The following is an 18,127-nucleotide window of genomic DNA, read 5'->3' as shown; positions in this document are numbered from 1 at the left end:
CCAGTCTGCGTGTGGTTAGAATGATCTCGAGATGCATGACTAGAATGGAATTATGATGGCAGGTCGGAAATGCGTTTATGAACAGGAGATGTGTTCACAGGAGTTGACTGTCAGGACCAGGACGTGGCGCATGGGTGGAGGTTGCATTCCCTCCTGTCACTTCTTTTTTGTTTTTGAGACAGGGTCTTGCTCTGTCGCCCAAGCTGGAGAGCAAGTAGCAAGACCTTGGCTCACTGAAACCTCCACCTCCCAGGCTCAGGGCTCCTCCCTCAGCCTCCTGAGTAGCTGGGATGATAGGTGTTTACCACGCGTCAGGGTTATTGCTGAGGTAAAATGAGGAAACTGAGGCAAGTATAAAAAAATGAGAAGTTAATTTATTCAGCTCCTGGGCAGGGTTCTGTGGTCCAGGAAGGGGCCAAGGAAGTGCATCCTGTTGTTTAGGGGAGGGAAGGCAATTGATTGGCTGTTGCGGAAACAAAGTGAAGGCAATTTTATTGGCTGTTGAGAAACAGGAAATGCATGGAGCGAGCTGTCATTGGTAGGTGGGCGGGACCTTGTTAAGTGGGCCTTGATTGGCTATTGGGGAAACAAAGTGAAGGCAACTTTATTGGCTGTTGAGAAACAGGAACTGCATGGAGTGAGCTGTCATTGGTAGGTGGGCGGGACCTTGGGTAAGTGGGCTGGCCGGGGCATAAAAGGCAGACTGCTATCGGGCAGGGTTTGGTGGGTCTTCTTTAAAATTTTTTCAGGGTTTTCCAACAGCGGGCTGGGGGTTGGATGCATAGTTGGGTGCTGAGTGTGGGCTTGGGTCTGGTATGCAGAGGCAGGTGTGGGGAAGCCATGTGGGGAGGCCAGATAACGAGCTTGGGTGATGACGTAGTTATCAGGCGTGGAGTGGGGTGAGTGTGTCCGTTTAACTCCCAGCGAGGCAACCAGCCTTACACCACGCCCAGCTAGTTTTTGTATTTTTTGTAGAGATGGGGTTTCACCGTGTTGCCCAGGCTGGTTTTGAACTGCTGTACTCAAGTGATCCACCTTCCTCTACCTCTGAATGTGCTGGGATTGCAGGTATGAGCCACCATGCTGGCTTCTCTCATCACTTCTTCAGTCTAACACCCCACTGAGCTCTTTCGGCTACTCTGTTCTCTCATCACTCCTATTTGATTTTTTATTTTCCCTCCTGAAGTGTCTGTGTCAGCCCAACCAGATAGTAATGTGCAGTACTTGTCCCTCCCTGACCTTTTTTTTTTTTTTTTTTTTTTTTTTTTTTTGAGACGGAGTTTCGCTCTTGTTACCCAGGCTGGAGTGCAATGGCACGATCTCGGTTCACCGCAACCTCCGCCTCCTGGGTTCAGGCAATTCTCCTGTCTCAGCCTCCTGAGTAGCTGGGATTACAGGCACACACCACCATGCCCAGCTACTTTTTTGTATTTTTAGTAGAGACGGGGTTTCACCATGTTGACCAGGTTGGTCTCGAACTCTTGACCTCGTGATCCACCCGCCTCGGCCTCCCAAAGTGCTGGGATTACAGGCTTGAGCCACCGCGCCCGGCCTTTTTTTTTTTTTTTTTTTTTTTGAGACAGAGTTTTGCTCTTGTTACCCAGGCTGGAGTGCAATGGCACGATCTCGGCTCACCGCAACCTCCGCCTCCTGGGTTCAGGCAATTCTCCTGCCTCAGCCTCCTGAGTAGCTGGGATTACAGGCACGTGCCACCATGCCCAGCTAATTTTTTGTATTTTTAGTAGAGACGGGGTTTCACCATGTTGACCGGGCTGGTCTCGATCTCTTGACCTCGTGATCCACCCGCCTCGGCCTCCCAAAGTGCTGGGATTACAGGCTTGAGCCACCGCGCCCGGCCCTCCCTGACCTTTTTAAAGAGAAGGGGCTCATTCTGTCACCCAGGCTGGAGTGCCGTGGCACATAGTTCACTGCAGGCTCAAACTCCTGAGCTCAAACGATCCTCCTACCTTGGCCTCCCAAAGTGTTGGAATTACAGGTGTGAGCCACCATGCTCGGCGGAGGGATTATCTTTTTACAGGCTTTTATTTATTCATGTATTTTTTGGTAGCAACACGCTCCGAGGCATCCGTGCCATGGAACGAGGTGCACCTTATACCAGACATGGAAACCGCCCAGCTATGCCAATAGAAGGTGGGAAGAGAGCAGCACTTGCAAAACTATTCACATGTGGACCTGCTGCTTGATGTGGATAATATCTGCAGAGTATCAGGGGACAGAAAACCCAGGCCGCCTCCAGGGAACGGGAAGTGGGTGCTGGAGTCCGGGGTGAGCACACGGTTTCTCACCATGGATCCCACTGTATCTTTGGTGTTGGAGAGTCTCCCTCTGCTGGATTTGAATGCTCCTAAATGCATTTAGGATCGCTTGCCATGCATCCTAAAATATACAAGCAATCCTAAAATACACAAGACTACATTTAGTATTTTGTAAAATTCTTTACTACCCCCAAACTGTCTACTGGAAACTATGGGCTCCTTATTTGGGGGAGGTGGGGGGTGGGATGGAGTTTCACTTGTCACCCAGACTGCAGTGGCTTGATCTTGGCTCACTGCAACCTCTACCTCCCAGGTTCAAGCAATTCTTCTGCCTCAGCGTCCTGAGTAGCTGGGATTACACCTATATGCCTCCACTCCTAACTTTCGGTTTTTTTAAATCTTTAAAAAAAAAAAAAAAAAAAAAGGCCGGGCGCGGTGGCTCAAGCCTGTAATCCCAGCACTTTGGGAGGCCGAGGCGGGTGGATCACGAGGCCGAGAGATCGAGACCATCCTGGTCAACATGGTGAAACCCCGTCTCTACTAAAAATACAAAAAATTAGCTGGGCATGGTGGCTCGTGCCTGTAATCCCAGCTACTCAGGAGGCTGAGGCAGGAGAATTGTCTGAACCCAGGAGGCAGAGGTGCCGTGAGCCGAGATCGCGCCATTGCACTCCAGCTTGGGTAACAAGAGCGAAACACCATCTCAAAAGACATATATGTGTACACACATGGCAGTGTGATTTGCTGTCTTCCTCCCCCTTGTCAGACGGTTAGATGGCAAAAATTTTTTCCCATTCTTTTGGTTGCCGATTCACTCTAATGACTGTTTCTTTTGCCGTGCAGAAGCTGTGGAGTTTGATTAGGTCCCATTTGTCTTGTTTTGGCTTTTGTTGCCAGTGCTTTTGGTGTTTTGGTCATGAAGTCCTTGCCTATGCCTGTGTCCTGAATGGTTTTGCCTAGATTTTATTCTAGGGTTTTTATGGTGTTAGGTCTTATGTTTAAGTCTTTAATCCATCTGGAGTTAATTTTAGTGTAAGGTGTCAGGAAGGGGTCCAGTTTCTGCTTTCTGCACATGGGTAGCCAGTTTTCCCAGCACCATTTATTAAACAGGGAATCCTTTCCCCATTGCTTGTTTTTGTGAGGTTTGTCAGTGATCCGATGGTTGTAGACGTGTGGTGTCGCCTCCGAGGCCTCTGTTCTGTTCCATTGGTCTCTATCTCTGTTTTGGTATCAGTACCGTGCTGTTTTGATTACTGTAGCCTTGTAGTTATATTTTGAAGTCCGGTAGTGTGATGCCTCCAGCTTTGTTCTTTTTGCTTAGAATTGATTTGGCTAGCCGGACGCGGTGGCTCAAGCCTGTAATCCCAGCACTTTGGGAGGCCGAGGCGGGTGGATCACGAGGTCAAGAGATCGAGACCATCCTGGTCAACATGGTGAAACCCCGTCTCTACTAAAAATACAAAACATTAGCTGGGCATGGTGGCGCGTGCCTGTAATCCCAGCTACTCAGGAGGCTGAGGCAGGAGAATTGCCTGAGCCCAGGAGGCAGAGGTTGTGGTGAGCCGAGATCGCGCCATTGCACTCCAGCCTGGGTAACGAGAGCGAAACTCCGTCTCAAAAAAAAAAAAAAAAGAATTGATTTGGCTATGCAGGCTCTCCTTTGGTTCCATAATTTTTGTATTTTTAGTAGAGATTTCTACTCACCATGTTGACCAGGCTGGTCTCAAATTCCTGACTTAAAGTGATACACCTGCCTTGGCCCCCTAAAATGCTGGGATTACACGTGTGAGCCACCAGGCCTGGCATCTATAGGCTTCTTCACCCCGTCAGAGACTCCCTGGTAAGATCAGGGGCTAATGACTGGTGCCTCTTCAGCTGTCAGTCCAGCCTCCTTTGCTTGTACCCACCTTCCAGTCAGCAAGGCACAACTTTGTTACAAAAGAAACAAACTCAATTTGGTCCATTTCCTGGAATGCAGTCTCCCCAGACAGGTTTGTGTGAACAAATTTCCATTTTCCTTTGTTTGCCATATACAGCCCTACCTGCATTTCCATGGGAGCCAATCCACCCACCCATAGGGTGACTTGAAAATGTGTGAAGTGCAGCCGTTTCATACCATGATGTTTATATATTGATTAGGAGTAAAAATACTCATTTTTACAGAATGTTACAAGTTCTCCCTCCCCCCTCCTTTCACCCAGTATCCCCTGTTCCTCCCCCAGGCATTCTGGTCGTTGTTCTTTGCTGGGATCATTGTCAGTGTCTCGTTTGCAAGTAGGTGGTGAGAGAAGATTCCACGCACTCGGAATGCCTCAGGCCGGCTCCTGTGGCGGCTTCTCTCCGTGTCCTTCAGGGAGCACTGCTGGTTCCTCAGCTATCGTCGGGTTCCTTCCAAGTCCCTGTCCTAGCAGTTGCTGCTCTTCAGAAACACTGGGCACCGATTTTCTCATCTGTGAAATGGAATTCAGGTGAGGTTCCCCCCCACCCCCCGCCCCCCGCCCCGAGTGCTGAGGTGCTTCCCGAGGAAGAGTTGGGGCGGGAGTGGAATGGAGCAGAAAAGGGCGTCATCCCCTGCTCACTGAGCTCAGACAGGAGGCCAGGAATCAGCAGGTTCAGGAGCCCATTCCTGGCTGACCCCAGGAGCCCCCAGTCCTGCCCCGCTCCTTACATGCTGTGTATCTTTAGGCAAGTTGCTTCCCGTCTCTGAGCGTTTTCCTTGTTTTCGCCTTCCTGGGCCTTGGGCAGGTCTGATTCCTCCAGGTAGCGTCCAGGGTTCCAGACAGATGGAAAAGAGAGAGAGAATGGGAGTCACAAAGGTGTCTGTCTACTCCTGGGCCTCAGGCTTGGAGCCTGCTCAGGGCTATCCTGTTTGGGACTCAGTGTGAACTCCTGCCTCCTGGTCAGGACCTGGGAGCAGCCAAGGCAGGAATGGGAGAGGGAGGCAAAGGCCCACGGGGCAAGGAGGCAGGGGCCATCTGGAGGTGGAGGAGAGGAGGCTTGGAGGAGGGAGGCTGGTGGGAGTAAGAGCTCTGGGGGAGAGAGAGAGAGGGAGCAGGAGCAAGGAGAAGAGACAGGTGAAAGGATGGGGCAGAGACAGAGAAACCAGAGAGAAGGAAGGAAGAGACCCAAGAAGGAGAGACAGGGAAGGAAAAGGGAGGTGAAAAGAGGAAAAGACAAGAGTCAGAGGAGAGGAGAGCGGAGAGGTGGAAATGAAACTGGAGAAACAGGGAGGAAAGGGAGGAGAAAGTTCAGCAAAAAAGCAGGAGTCGTCGATGGCATGTGCCCGAGTCCCAGCTACTCGGGAGGCTGAGGTGGGAGGATCACTGGAGCCCAGGATTTCTGGGCTCTAGTGCACTATGCCGATCGGGTGTCTGTACTAAGTTTGGCATCAATAGGGTGACCTCGGGAAGATCCAAGATAGCCGATTAGACACAACTCCAGCGCACAACACCCAGTGAGAGACACGGAAATCCAGAGCTCTCCTAGCTCCAACTGAGGTACCAGGTCCATTTCAACGGGTCTGGTCCGATGGTGAGGAAAGCCCACTCAGGGCAGACTGGGGCGGGGAGGGGTGCTGCTTCATCCAGAAAGTGCATCTGACCGGTGACTTGGAGGCTTCCCCTCTGGCACTCCGGTCCAGATACAGCCCTTCCCCTCAAGCCTCAGCAATACACAGAACAGGGGATCTTTGCCAGTCAAACGCTGGGATTTACAAGTGTGGAGTTGAATAAGAGCCTGAGGTATCACCCCCTCCCCGTGCCCAGAGAGAGGGAGCTGTAAGCAGAAGCGGCTGGGTGGGTCCCTACCCTCCCCACAAACCCCAGAGGGTGGAAGCTCTTAAGTGTAGTCGGTTGTGCAGCCAGTGCCACAGTCTGAGATGAACCCTGAATGATCCAGCCCAGTGGAGGAATGGCACAACCCACCACTACCGGGGTGGGACTGGGCTACATGTTTTAACACCACAGGAAGCCTATGTAGCAAAGGGCCGGCATTCTTGACAACCCAGCAGCGCCTACAGGTCAGCAGAAGAGACGGGCCTAATCTTCCAGCGTAAACAAAAGACACGGGAAGCTTCCCTAGAAACCCAGTAGTGCCTCCACAGGCAGACAAGCAACCTCATCAAGCTGCTCTCTGACACCACAGCCAAGTAAATCCACGAAGATGGGGGGAAAAAACCATCAAAGACCAGAACGCCTCTTCTCCTTCAAGGGATCGCAACTCCTCAACAACACAGGATCACAACTTGACCAAGAAGGAGTGTGAAGAATTGATGGAAACAGGATTCTGAAGGTAGGTAATGACAAACTTTTCAGAGCTAAAGGAACACATTCTAACTCAATGCAAGGAAACCAAAAACCCTGAAAAAAGGTTAGGCGAAATACTAACTAGAATCACCAGCTTAGAGAAGAACATAAATGACTTGATGGAGTTGAAAACACAAGCTTTTTTTTTTTTTTTTTTTTTTTTGAGACGGAGTTTCGCTCTTGTTACCCAGGCTGGAGTACAATGGCGCGATCTCGGCTCACCGCAACCTCCACCTCCTGGGTTCAGGCAATTCTCCTGCCTCAGCCTCCTGAGTAGCTGGGATTACAGGCACGCGCCACCATGCCCAGCTAATTTTTTGTATTTTTAGTAGAGACGGGTTTCACTTTGTTGACCAGGATGGTCTCGATCTCTTGACCTCGTGATCCACCCGCCTCGGCCTCCCAAAGTGCTGGGATTACAGGCTTGAGCCACCGCGCCCGGCTGCAAACACAAGTTTTAATAGTGGAATCGATCAAGACAGACAGCTCTACTCACATAAACCAGTAAACCAGGAAGAAATGGATAAATTTCTAGACACTTGTACTCTACCAAGACTAAACCAGGAGGAAGCTGAAACCCTGAATAGACCAGTAACAAGGGCTGACGTAGAGGCAGCAATCAATAGCCTACCAACCAAAAACCGTCCAGGCCCAGACGGGTTCACAGCCGAATTCTACCAGACGTACAAAGAGGAGCTGGTTCCATTCCTTCTGAAACTGTATCAAACACCACAAAAGGAGGGAATCCTCCCTAACTCAGTTTATGAGACCAACATCATCCCGATACCAAAACCAGGCAGACTCAACTAAAAAAGAAAACTTCAGGCCAGAGTGGGAGAGGGAAGAGGGAGAAAGGAGACAGAGTGGGGGCCGGAAGTGGAAAGAGAAGAAAAGGCAGAAGGGGAAAGAAAGACGAGTGAAAAGGACAGGAAGGAGGGAGAGAAATGGTGGGAGCCATGGCGCTGGCTCCGAGAAGAGGGAGGCAGAGAAACGGGTGAAGGAGGGAGCAGCCCAGGGAGAGGGGCATGAGGGAGAGTGGCCGGCTGGCTGCCCAGGGAGAGGGAGGGAGGGAGGGCGGAGCGGGAAGCTCCAGCAAGAGAAGAGGAGAGAAAAAGGAGAGAGCCAGGAACAGGAAGGAGAAGAAAGCCAGGAGACCCTGAGACAGGAGAGAAAAGGGCGCCGAGGAGAGTGGCAGGGAGGAGGGGGGGAGAGGAAACAGCCAGAGAATGTGCTAGAAGGGACACAGGAGAGAAGAGCTGGACAGGGAGAGACGTGAGAAAAAGGAATGTGGCAGTAGAGAGGACAGTGAGAAAAAACAGGAAGAAACAAATGGGAGAGGGGCAGAGACAGCAGACCTGATGGAGGCGGGGACAGCGGTGCATCAGGGAGGGAGGGGAGAGGGCTGCAGAGGAGAGAAGGCGAGACAGACGTTGGGAAGGAAGGGAGACTGAAGGGAGAAAGGGAAAAATACTAAAAAGGGCAGAGAAGGAAACAGGCCGTGTGTGGTGGCTCACGCCTGTGATCCCAGTAGTTGGGGAGGCTGAGGTGGGAGGACCACTGGAGCCTGGGACGTGGAGACTGCACCACTGCACTCCAGCCTGGGTGAATGAGCGAGAAGAAAAGCAGAGAGGAAAGAAGAGGTGCGTGCCCCTCCAGCTGAGGGCTGGTGCCCCTAGGACAGCGTCAGCCCAGAGACCAGAGCAAGAAGCAGGAACGTGACGCAGGTGAGGAGCTGGTGCGAGGCAGGGAGAGGGCCAGGCAGGCCAGCTGGGGGTCTTCTGGGCATAGCCCAGGCTACTGCGGGACAGGTGGCCAGACCCAGCGAGTCCAGGCTGGGAACTCGGCCACGCAGCAGAAACGTCCACCAGCCTCATAGGAGATGCTCCTGCCTCAAGGGGCGCAGTCACCCCGGGACCATCTCTGTGACCCAGGGAGAGGATGGGGAGAGGGAGGAAAAGAGCAGCTGTGGAAGGGGCGACAGAGGAGGAGGAAGGGATGGAGCTGGGGGGCGGGAGGTCAGGAGACAGGATGGAGGCAGCTGCCCGAGAGGTTGGCAGAACAGAAGGAGCGAGGAATTGCCGAGCACCGACCTGGGGGAGAGGAGCAGAGGAGCGAAGGGGGACTGGAAGGGAACTGGAGAAAAGTCTGCCCGAGAAGCAGAAGTGTCAGAGTAGGGGTGTGTGTGACGGGGCGGGAGAGCCAGTGGCAAGATAAAAGAAGGCGCAAAAAGCAAAGCCACACCTGACGCCTCATCCACTGACACCGAGACAGGCTGTCGCTCCTGCCCCAGCCCCACAGCCGATAACAAGTAGGAACCTGGGTAAAGTGTTCTTAGCGATCTTAAGAGCATCAAACTGCAGACAAGACCGTAAGGAAGACGTGGGTCAGCGCGCAGGGACGCTGGAGCCCATATTGGTGAAGTGGGAGTTACGTGTCCTTGGATCCAGGGATCTCTTGGTCTGGGCCATCTGGCCTTCCGTGTGGACAGCCTGGGTGACAGGGGGACCCAGGGCCCTCACCTGGGCTACCTCAGGTGGGTGGGATCAGAGAAACATGCCCTCCACCTGGTCCCTTACTTCCTTTTCAGATCCAACACGCAGAGCAGGGCGCAAGCGACCAGGCTAGCAGGGAAGGGAGACAGTGAGCAAGAGCCGGCGGGACGGCGGGGTGGACGCAGAGGCCTCCACTGCTGGGAAATCCGACGCAGCCCACGAGTGCCTGTGCTCGCTGTGAGTAAGACAAAGACCGGGCTCGTGGGTGCACTGACACTAACAAGAGCAAGTCATGGGGTAACACCCGTGGCCCAGACAATGAGCTGCAGACGGACGGGACTGTGCAGCTGTGGAGACACACAAGCTGATGGTCCCGGGACCTGGCGGGACATGAAATAAGTTTCCTAAAGGGTGAAACATTGCTGGACCAATTGTCCTGATCGTCCAAGGCAGGGTAAAAATATCCCAGCAGGCGGAGGAGCCCTCCCTGTCCCGCCTCCTGCGAGGGGCCTCGGGGCCTCTGCAGCTGCCGATGTTGGAGTCAAGAAGAAGACGGCATGCAGGAGGGGACAGGGGCCGGGAGGTGAGGGGACGGCAGGCGTGGCGGGTGGGGTCGGGGCAAGGCTGTGGGCGCAGGCGTCAGAACTGAGGAGCCGGTGGGAGCAGAGAGGGGAGAGAAGGGTCAAGGGCAATGACAGGCAGAGAAACTGTCTGGAAAGGAGGGAGCAGGCGTGGAGAGGCGGAGCTGGGCAGGACTTGGGTCTGGAGGTGACGGGAGAGAGCTTTCGGGGTGAGGAAGGAGCGAGGAGAACAAACGCAACAGCAAGTAGGCCAGGAAGGAACAAGTGAAGGGGGGATGGAAAGTACACGGGAGAGCCCCACGGAGGCGAGAGGGGGAGAGACGGTGTCGGAGGCAGAGAGGGGGAGACAGCGGGAGAGAGAGACGGAGAGGGAGAGACCGAGAGAGAGAGAGACAGGGAGAGGGAAAGAGACACCGAGAAAGAGACTGAGAGAAAGAGACAAAACGATGGCAAGACACACAGTGAGAGACAGGTGAGAGAGGGAGACGCGAGCCAGCCTGACTGAGGCACCGCGCGGGAGCAACTGGGTGGGGCTCACTGCAGGCGCCCAGAGGAAGGGGAGGGGAGGGGAGAGGAAGGGAGAGAGGCAAACCCAAGGGGCAGTAACTGGAAGGAAGCTGACGGAGGCAGGGAGCCCGAGGGCACAGGCCCCCCCTGCAGTGCTGCCCCTGGTCCCTGGCCTGCTTGTCCCCTTCCGACACAGTCCAGTGCTGTGGACGGACAGGCGGGCGCAGTCAGACTGAGGCCCCATCAGCTCGTCCTCTGGGGGTCAAGTACAGACAATGAGGAAATGAAAGGGTGAGGACGGACGGGGAGGACTCAGCACAGGGGGAGGGGAGAGGGCAGAGGACCCTGGGGGTTGGCAGTCTGGAGGACAAGGGAGAAGATTCCAGAAAGGCTGAGAGTCACAAGGTGGGCAGTCAGGAAAAGGTGGAGCTGGGTGGAAGCAGGTGGAGGACCCAAGGAGGAGCAGGAGTGTGTGAGACCTGGAGGGGAGGAAGGAGGAGGAAAGAGGGAGGAAAGAGGGGAGAGGAGGAGGATGGGGGGGGGGAGGAGGGGGAGGGGGAGGGGAGAGGAGGGAGGGGGGAGCAGGGAGAGGAGGGAGGGGGGAGGAGGGAGGGGGAGGAGGGGGGAGGAGGGGGAGGGGGAGGGGGGAGGAGGGGGAGGAGGAATGAGAAAGGGAGGAAGGAAGGATGAAGGAGGAGGAGGAGGAGGAGGACGGTGGGGGTGAAGGACCCTCTGGCCTGTAGTGGGAGGGAAATTAGTGTGTATCAAAGATAAGCCGGGGCCGGGCGTGATGGCTCACGCCTGTAATCCCAGCATTTTGGGAGGCTGAGGCGGGTGGATCGTTTGAGGTCAGGAGTTCGAGACCAGCTTGGCCAATATAACAAGTCCTACCAAAAATATAAAAATCAGCCAGGCATGGTGGCGGGCGCCTGTAATCCCAGCACTTTGGGAGGCCAAGGCAGGAGAATCGCTTGTACTTGGGAGGTGGAGGTTGCAATGAGCCGAGATTGCTCCATTGCATTCCAGCCTGGGCAGCAGAGTGAGCCCATCTCAAAAAAAAAAAAAAAAAAAAAGTTGGGGAGTTGGGGGCATGTAGAGACAGGAACAGAGTCGGGAGTAAGGATGCCGGAGAGATTCTGAGAATGGGAGAGAGGCGAGGGCAAGAGAGACAGAGGCGGTGGGGGGGTCACAGAGAGTTAGAAGGAGAGATGGGGGAGGGGCACATCTTCCTCACCTGGACCGCAGTTTCTAGAGCATTCCTTCCTAGATTCCCTCAAGGCCTCCTTCAGCACCCCCCCCCCGCCCCGCCCTGGGAGGGAGTGGCCATTGTCATCCACCTATTTTCCCAAGGGCGAAATCAGGCTGCAGCCCAGATCCTACGTGCTGCTGGGGGTGTAGCTGGCTGCCCCTTCTAGGCTGTGGCAGCTGCAACTCCTGAGGAAACCTAAGCCCCTGCCATCGGAACGGTCTGGGGCTTCTACTGCTGAGAAGGAAGAAAAAGAGAGGGACAGGGGAAAGAAGGGCCTAGAGAGAGTCGCCAGGTACACAGTCGGTGCCCAATTGGTGTCCTTTCACCTTCCGAGGGAAGGCACAGAGAGTAGGAAGGCAGAGAGAGGAAGGGAAGGGGGACAGAGGGAGAGAAGGGGAGGCTGTGCACGTAAAAAGCCTGGCACACAGTCGGTGCTCAATAAATGCACATTCCCTCCAGGACCACATGAAAAACGAGAAGAAACCTCCGCAGAGGAAAAGCAGCCTAGAGAGGGGCATGGAACCAGGCGCGGTGGCTCACGCCCGGAATCCCAGCACTCTGGGAGGCCAAGGCGAGTGAATCACCTGAGGTCAGGAGTTCCAGACCAGCCTGGGTAACACAGTGAAACCCCGTTTCAAAAAAATTACCGGAACATGGTGGTGCACACCTGTAATCCCAGCTACCCGTCATCTCTGCTTCAGCTTGGGAGGCGGAGGCTGCAGTGACAGGAGGTCGTGCCCCTGCACTCCAGCCTGGGCGACAGAGCGAGACTCCGACTAAAAAAATATAGAGGGGCACGGGTGGAAAGTGTGACGCACACAGTAGGTGTTCGTTAAGTGTTGTTTCTTTTCCCCAAGAGACAGGAGAAAGTAAAGGAGGGAGTGAGGAGAGGAGGAGGAGGAGGGAGCGGAGGGGAAGGAGGAGGAAGAGGAGGAAGAAACTCCAGCAGAGAGAGCAGAACAGACTGTTGTGTGGGAAGGAGACAATATACGTAAAGTCACTAATACACAGTAGGTGCCTAATAAATGCCCCTTCTTCCTGGCAGCAAGCACAGAGCAAGCAGCCAGGAGGAAGACAGCAAGCAGCAAGGAGAGAAGGGAGAACAGAGCCTGTGAGGCAGCAGATGGTGTAGACGAACAGGCAGCATACAGCAGGCACTCAGCCATGCCTGTTCTCTCCCCCAGGAAAGGGCTGGCAGGGCAGAGAGGAAGGGGAGAAGCTGGAGGAGAGGAGGCGGCCGGGAGAAGAGCAAAGGAGAACATGTGCTCTGGTGAGCGGTGGGCACACAGGAGGCACTCAATAAATGCACATGGTCTTCCTTGGAGGAGCAAGAGAACAAGACGGAAATGAAGGCACAGACAGGAACAAGAGGAGGCCTCCGTGGGGGTGGAGGGGCGGAGGGAGGAGAGACAGAGGAGAGGATGTGTGGGGAGGGAGGGGTGCGGGTGAGCCATGGGGGACACAGGAGGTGCTCAGTCAACACTGGCACTCTTCCCCAGAAGAGGACCCAGAGAGCAGAGTGAAGGAAGAAGCGGGCAGAGCAAGAGGGGTAAGTGGGATGTTAATTGCCTGGCATACAGCAGGTGACCCATAATTGCTTACTTTTGTCCCCGAGAAAGAGCTGATGGAACAGAAAGAAGTTAGAGATAAGGGAAGAAGTGGTGGAAGGGTTGGGGGAGAGTACAGAAACGGTCTGGCACACAATAGGTGCTCAATAAATGCCCATTTTCTTCCCTGGCAGAGTGCAGAAAGACGCAGAGACTGGTGGAGTCAGTGGAGACTGAAGGGCAAGAGGAGAGTAGAGAAAGAACCCAACTGCGTGCATACCAGAAGTGCTCAATAAATGTAGTCCTCGCCTTGGAAGAGGGCAGAGAGCACAGAAACACAAGGAGAGGACAGGAGAGGGACCAGGGAGGCAGAGGGTGAGGAGAGGTGTGCACAGTGCCTGGTCCACAGCAAGTGCTCAGTGCGTCCACCCGCCCTGCCGGCAGGGAGCAGAGAGTCGGAAAGGAGAGGAACAGAGGGAAGAAGCGGCCCCGGGGAGGCGGCTCACCGCACTTGAGGGCAGAGGCGGGAGGATGGCTTCTTGAGCCCAGGAGTTCGAGACCGGCCTGGCCAACATAGGGAGACCCCGTCTCTCTAAAAAATACAAAGATTAGGCTGGGCACGGTGGCTCACGCTGGTAATCCCAGCACTTTGGGAGACTGAGGCGGGTGGATCACCTGAGGTCGGGAGTTCAAGACCAGCCTAACCAACATGGTGAAACCCCATCTCTGTTAAAAATACAAAAAATGAGCTGGGCATGGTGGCACGTGCCTGTAATCCCAGCTACTCGGGAAGCTGAGGCAGGAGAATTGCTGGAATCCAGGAGGTGGACGTTGACATGAGCTGAGATCGCGCCATTGCACTCCAGCCTGGGTGACCAAAACAAAACTCCGCCTCAAACAGTAATAATAATACAAAAATGAGCCAGATACGGTGGTGCCTCGACTTCCAGCTACTTGGGGGGCTGGGGTAGAGGACCGCCTGAGCACAGGAGGTCGAGGCTGTAGTGAGCCTCGATTGTGTGACTGCGATCCAGCCTGGGTGGGAGTGAAACCTCATCTCAAAAAAAAAAAAAAAAAAAAAAAGAGAGAAGAAAGCAGGGCGGGGGGAGGAGAGGAAGCAGGCAGAGAGCAGCCAGTGTTCCCAAACTCCTTGGCACACAGTAGACGCTCAATAGATGCCCGCTGCCTTCCCAGGAGACCCGAGCCAATGGGAAAGAGAAAGGAAGTGGGGTGGAAGGGACAGGAAAGCTGGAGGATGGAAGGTGCAGATGGACGCCAGCTTCAGGTGCATAATAATTGCCCGTTTCCCAGGAGGAACAAGCAGCGGACGGGACAGGGGGGCGGGAGGCGGGAGTGTAAGGAGAGGAAGGCAGGCGTTGTGGATGCGGGCGGCAGGTGCTCCGTAAATGCCTGTTCCCTTCCCCAGGCAGAGCAGAGAAAGCAGGCGGGGACCCCAGGAAGGGAGTCCAGGGGAGGAGGGGAGTCTGAGGGTGGAGGCTCCGGGCCAGGCCCCTAGGAGGTGCACCCCACCAACCCTGGGTCTGTGGCCGCCCCTCCTCCACGGCCCAGACCACAGGCCTCCCCAGCTGGCCAGCTCCTCTGGAGCTCTGACAAGGGGCCATTGTTCTGGGCCTGGCACCGCCTGGCCTGGCCTGGCCTGGCCTGAAGGGGGAGGGGAGGCTGCCCAGCCCTGCCCGGCCCTTGTTCCCTATGTCTGTTTGTGTGTATTGGGGCGGGGGCGCTGCCTGGTCTCTCTGTCTCTGGGTCTCTGAGTCTCTGTCTCCCAGTCTCTCACGAGCTGTATCTCTGACCTGCCATCTCTCATCTCTGAGCTCATGGCCCCATCTCGTCTCTGTCTTGCTCGGTCTCTCGCTCTCTCTGTCTTCTGTCTCTGCATCCATCTCTGTCTCTGGGAGGGAGGAGCCCCCACACCCAGCTCTGGGATTCCCACCTCCTAGACCCAGGATCAGGGCTGGGGGCCGAGCTGAGAGGCAGAGGAGTGAGGAAGGAAAGAAGGAGGCGCAGAAGGGAGAGAGGTGAGGACAGAAACAGCTTTATTCAGCAGGGACCGCAGAGGCCAGGGAGGGCTTCATCTGGAGAGCTGGGGAGAGAGGAGGACTCAGAGAGAGACAGGAGAGACAGACAGAGACGGAGAGACAGAGGCAGAGAGAAGTGGGGGAGAGACAGACAGAGAGAAATGGGGGAGAGGCAGAGACAAGTGGGGGAGAGACAGGCAGAGAAGTGGGGGGAGAGACAGAGAAGTGGGTGAGGCAGAGACAGAAGTGGGGGAGAGGCAGAGACAGTGAGGGAGAGACAAGTGGGGGAGAGGCAGAGAGAAGTTGGGGAGACGCAGACAGAAATGTGGGGAGAGACAGAGATAGTGAAGTGGGGGAGAGGCAGAGACATGCGGGGAGAGACAGAGAAGTGGGGGAGAGACAGAAGTTGGGGAGAGGCAGAGACAGAAATGCGGGGAGACAAGTTGGGGAGAGGCAGACAGAAGTGGGAAAAAGACAAGTGGGGGAGAGGCAGAGACAAGTGGGGGAGAGGCAGAGACAAGTCGGGGAGAGGCAGAGACAGAAGTAGGGGAGAGACAAATGTGGGGAGAGACAGAGAAGTGGGGGAGAGGCAGAGACAAATGCGGGGAGAGACAGAGACAAGTGGGGGAGAGACAGAAATGTGGGGAGAGACAGAGAAGTGGGGGAGAGGCAGAGACAAAGAAATGCGGGGAGAGACAGAGACAGAGAAGTGGGGGGAGAGGCAGAGATAGAAGTGAGGGGGACAGCCGGGCACGGTGGCTCAAGCCTGTAATCCCAGCACTTTGGGAGGCCGAGGCGGGTGGATCACGAGGTCAAGAGATCGAGACCATCCTGGTCAACAAGGTGAAACCCCGTCTCTACTAAAAATACAAAAATTAGCTGGGCATGGTGGCACGTGCCTGTAATCCCAGTTACTCAGGAGGCTGAGGCAGGAGAATTGCCTGAACCCAGGAGGCGGAGGTTGCGGTGAGCCGAGATCGCGCCATTGCACTCCAGCCTGGGCAACAAGAGCGAAACTCCGTCTCACAAAAAATATATAAATAAAAATAAAAAGAAGTGGGGGAGAGACATGGGGGAAGAGACAGAAGTTGGGGAGAGACAGAGACAGAGAAGTGGGTAAGAGACAGAAGTGGGGAGAGAGGCAGAGACAGAGAGAAGTAGGGGAGAGGCAGATGGAAATAAGTGGGGGAGAGACACAGAGATAAGAGACAGAGACACAGAGATACCAAGCCAGGGAAAGACAGAGCGAGATGGGGGAGAAAAGGGAGAGTAAGAAAGAGAAAGGGGTTGCTGAGGGAGACAGAGACAGAGAGACTCTCAGAGACAGAGGGAGACAGACAGAGAGAGGGAGACAGACAGAGACAGAGGGAGGGAGACAGAGAGGGGAGACAGACAGACAAAGAGACAGAGGGAGACAGAGACAGAGACAGAGGGAGAGACAGAGGGAGACAGACAGAGACAGGGAGACAGAGAGAGGGGAGACAGACAGACAGAAAGAGACAGAGGGAGAAGACGCGCAGAGCCTTGCGGTGGGGAGGTCGAGGAAGGAGCAGCCCCTCTCACCTGGCGTTGGTGGCGGCTGAACCCTGGGCCCGACCACGCAATTTAAGGGATGCCCTGGGGGTGAGACCGCCCCCCGCCACCGCCTTAGCTGGCCAGACCCGGCTCTGTGAGCTAAATCGGGCAGCAGCTGTCACCACCAGGGGGTGTGGGACAGCTGTCCCCTCCGCCCGCACCTGCCCGCCACAGCCCCTCTGTCTTCCCTCCTGCAGCCCGGGGTGGCTGAGAGGCAACTGGCATCTACGTGGGGCACCCCAGCCCCCTCAGCTCTGGGACGAGCCTGGCTGGGCGCCTTGGGGTGAGTGGCAGTCCTCTGAGTCCCGAGGCACTTCTGTGAGAAGAGGGGTCCCAGTGGAGGGGGCATGGGGCTCTGCACTGTGGGGCAGACAGTAAGTGCTTAGATGGTGTGATAACCTGTCGCCCTGCCCCCTCTCACCTGCCAGGATGTGGGGGTTAGGGCAGGAGGGAGTGGGAGCAGGAGGAGGTCAGCGGCCCCTCTCTCCCCACCGACTCCCCCTCCCTGGGCTCCTCACTCAGGACCTTATTTGGCCATAACCCAGCACGCACATGGGGGCCACAGCCCTGCCTGTCACTCAGGCCAAGAATAGCAACACTCAGGCCCCTGCCAGGCTGTCTGGGACCTGTGATGGGACAGGTGACAGGCACGGGTGGCAGGGAGGGGCCAGGGGCCCAGGGAGAAGGGGGGAGAAGGGGAGAGAAGGGGAGAGACACAGAGAGATAGAGGGGAGAGACAGCTGAGCAAAGACTGAGAGAGACCTTGGAGAGACAGACCGCTAGCCAGATTAATAAAAAAGAGAAGGGAGAAGAATTAAATGGATGCAACAAAAACAATACAGGGGACATCACCCCTCATCCCGCAGAAATACACACCACCATCAAGGATTACCACAGCCAGCTCTACTCACATAACCAGTAAACCAGGAGGAAATGGACACATTCGTAGACGCTTGTACTCGACCGAGACTAAACCAGGAGGAAGCTGAAACCCTGAACAGACCAGTAACAAGGGCTGACGTAGAGGCAGCAATCAATAGCCTACCAACCAAAAACCGTCCAGGCCCAGACGGGTTCACAGCCGAATTCTACCAGACGTACAAAGAGGAGCTGGTTCCATTCCTTCTGAAACTGTATCAAACACCACAAAAGGAGGGAATCCTCCCTAACTCAGTTTATGAGACCAACATCATCCCGATACCAAAACCAGGCAGACTCAACTAAAAAAGAAAACTTCAGGCCAACATCCATGATGAACATCGACGCAAAATCTTCAATAAAATACTGGCAAACAGATTGCAATAGCACATCAAGAAGCTTATCCATCACGACCAAGCAGGCTTCATCCCGGGGACGCGTGGCTGGTTCAACATGTGCAAATCCATAAATGTAATCCATCACATAAACGGAACCAAAGACAAAAAGCACATGAGTATCTCAACAGACGCAGAGAAGGCCTTCGATAAAATTCAACGGCACTTCATGCTAAAAACTCTCAATACATTAAGTATCGACGGAATGTATCATAAAATGATTAAAGCTATATATGACAAACCTACA

At 54.9% G+C, this 18,127-nt stretch overlaps 2 long non-coding RNA genes across 24 annotated transcripts; one reads left to right on the top strand and one right to left on the bottom strand.

Annotated features, from left to right (window-relative positions):
- Positions 1–63: 63 nt before the first annotated feature.
- Positions 64–18,127, top strand: LOC104653272 (uncharacterized). Of its 23 annotated transcripts, none has more exons than XR_012513787.1 (8): positions 64–2,286; positions 4,555–4,744; positions 5,672–6,566; positions 9,168–9,309; positions 11,869–12,679; positions 12,909–12,958; positions 16,765–16,850; positions 17,434–18,127. It is a non-coding gene; the product is annotated as an uncharacterized LOC104653272 (long non-coding RNA). The 23 variants fall into 23 exon arrangements; XR_012513777.1 differs by having other exon boundaries at positions 13,151–16,850; XR_012513773.1 differs by having other exon boundaries at positions 64–1,068; positions 2,069–2,286; positions 11,869–16,850.
- LOC104653271 (uncharacterized) lies at positions 4,380–5,675 on the bottom strand. Its single transcript, XR_746495.3, has 2 exons — positions 4,945–5,675; positions 4,380–4,726 (listed from the first exon to the last, which is right to left on the bottom strand). It is a non-coding gene; the product is annotated as an uncharacterized LOC104653271 (long non-coding RNA).

The sequence above is a fragment of the Saimiri boliviensis genome, chromosome 14 (genome assembly GCF_048565385.1).
Source record: "Saimiri boliviensis isolate mSaiBol1 chromosome 14, mSaiBol1.pri, whole genome shotgun sequence".
NCBI classification, from domain to species: Eukaryota; Metazoa; Chordata; class Mammalia; order Primates; family Cebidae; genus Saimiri; species Saimiri boliviensis.
Note: the sequence above shows the minus strand (reverse complement) of the source record. Positions and strands in the feature narration are given on the sequence as shown.